Raw genomic sequence first — 1,757 nt, forward strand, 5'->3', positions numbered from 1 at the left:
AATATTTAGGTTGCAACTTAAATATTTAAGTTGCAAGCCAAACATTTAGCTCAAAACTAAATATTTAATTCACAAGTTAAATATTTAGCTTGTCAACTAAATATTTAATTTGTAAGTTAAATATTTAGTTTATAAACTATGACATTTATAAATGTAGGAATCACATGGTGAAAAACTGACTTTGAAAAATAAATCTGTTCTTTTTTCTTATAAAAGGCTAAATAAAACAAAAATATTGGTGGTAATTTTTTTGACTGTGCAACTTTACAAACGGTGCCCCATAGCCGAGTGTCCAGATCCTCTGTGCGAAGCAGAGGGTAGAAGAAGGGGCTGGTTTCAGGCTAGACATGACACAAAAGGAGCAAAATAATGTTAAAGAATTAAAAAACTTTCTGAAAGGAATAATTTCATATACATCTGCAACTGATTTACTTTTGGAATCAACCCGAAAGTTATCAAACTCATTTTTACCGACGTTGAGCTAAAATTGGCGTGGTGGTAGCTGAGAGTCAATCCCAGCCCACTCTGAGCAAAATCACACGTCTCAGACTGCTTATTTACAWGTTTTGAACAAAATGATTACAGCTAACAGTGAAAACCATTGTTACATGTCATTTTATCCAGTGTATGCAAAATATTTAGTTTAAAACAAAGAGCTATTGACTAGGGAAGCTTAGTTAAAAGTGTCGATCTAATATTAGCTAAATCACATTGTGTGGTYTCTCAGTCGGAGCACTTCATGTTCTTCCACAGTTCTCAGTATCAGCAACTTTTCAAATAAACATGAATGAACAACTGTTTGTGGAAAAAGACAATGGGCTTTTTTAAAATAAAAATTAGTCCTTTTTATCAATATGATTCAAWACGGGGAAAAAGAGTTCTGCAATCCTTGTATATCTACTAAAASATCAGACGAGGCTATCCCAGAAAGATAAAACACAGAGTATGTTTCCACAAATTACTTCAGAGAGATTGACAAATCATCGAAATGGGATTCTCAGATGTTAAAAATGAAGACAGATTAAAAATGAACTACTCTGTATAAAAGTTAGATGAGGTGATCAGACAGAGAGAGCAGCTGCTGTGTGTGATGAGAGGAAAAGGCAGACAGGGAGTTGTGAACAGGAAGGAAAAGGAAAAGAGAAAGTGATGAGAAGAAAGCAGAGTGACAGCAGTGAAAATGAGAGGAGTGTAGAGGTGGAAGACAAAAAACGAGGACAGCCGCAGCAACAAGGCAAAGATTGAAAGGGAAACAGGAAAGAAAAGTGCTTACTGAGTTTAAAGCTCTCACATTCCTGAAGTSTTTTCATTTCCCGTCTTCATACCTGTCAGAGTCACCCACTTCTGTCCACAGCACCACAGAGAGCCCAGCCTGAAACTGGACGTAAAACACCTACTGTACATTAAACGATTATTGGAAAACCTTTGTTTTTCTTCTGTGTTGGTGGCTCCACATTTCTGACCTTTTCAGTCATCAATCTATCAGCACAGCMAGGCAGACGTGATGCTGTAGTTGTCATTGTCACAGTGGGTGGTAGATGAGGAGAGGACTCAAACACAGGAAACTGGAGCAGGCAGGTGGAGGCAGAGACATGATGAAAAACACTTAATGTAGATGGTTCAAAAAATATGAAACAAAAAATATTTATGTATATTTTTTCAATCTATCTATTAATAACCTTCGGGCATAAAATACCAAAATGCCTTAAAAAGTACACACAAATTAAATGAAGTACTGCTTTTGAACCCTTTAGAGT

General features: G+C 36.0%; 1 long non-coding RNA gene across 1 annotated transcript in view; it reads right to left on the bottom strand.

The window, feature by feature from the left end:
- Positions 1 to 1,629, bottom strand: part of LOC106524030 (uncharacterized) — a 3,180-nt gene extending 1,551 nt beyond the window's left edge. The window contains exons 1-2 of the long non-coding RNA XR_001310965.1: positions 1,464 to 1,629; positions 1,326 to 1,378 (exon numbers count right to left, since the gene is read on the bottom strand). This is a non-coding gene — a long non-coding RNA (uncharacterized LOC106524030). The remainder of the gene's footprint in view (positions 1 to 1,325; positions 1,379 to 1,463) is intronic.
- Between the last annotated feature and the right edge of the window lie 128 nt (positions 1,630 to 1,757).

This window comes from Austrofundulus limnaeus, unplaced genomic scaffold (genome assembly GCF_001266775.1).
Source record: "Austrofundulus limnaeus strain Quisiro unplaced genomic scaffold, Austrofundulus_limnaeus-1.0 Scaffold174, whole genome shotgun sequence".
In the NCBI taxonomy this organism is placed as follows: Eukaryota; Metazoa; Chordata; class Actinopteri; order Cyprinodontiformes; family Rivulidae; genus Austrofundulus; species Austrofundulus limnaeus.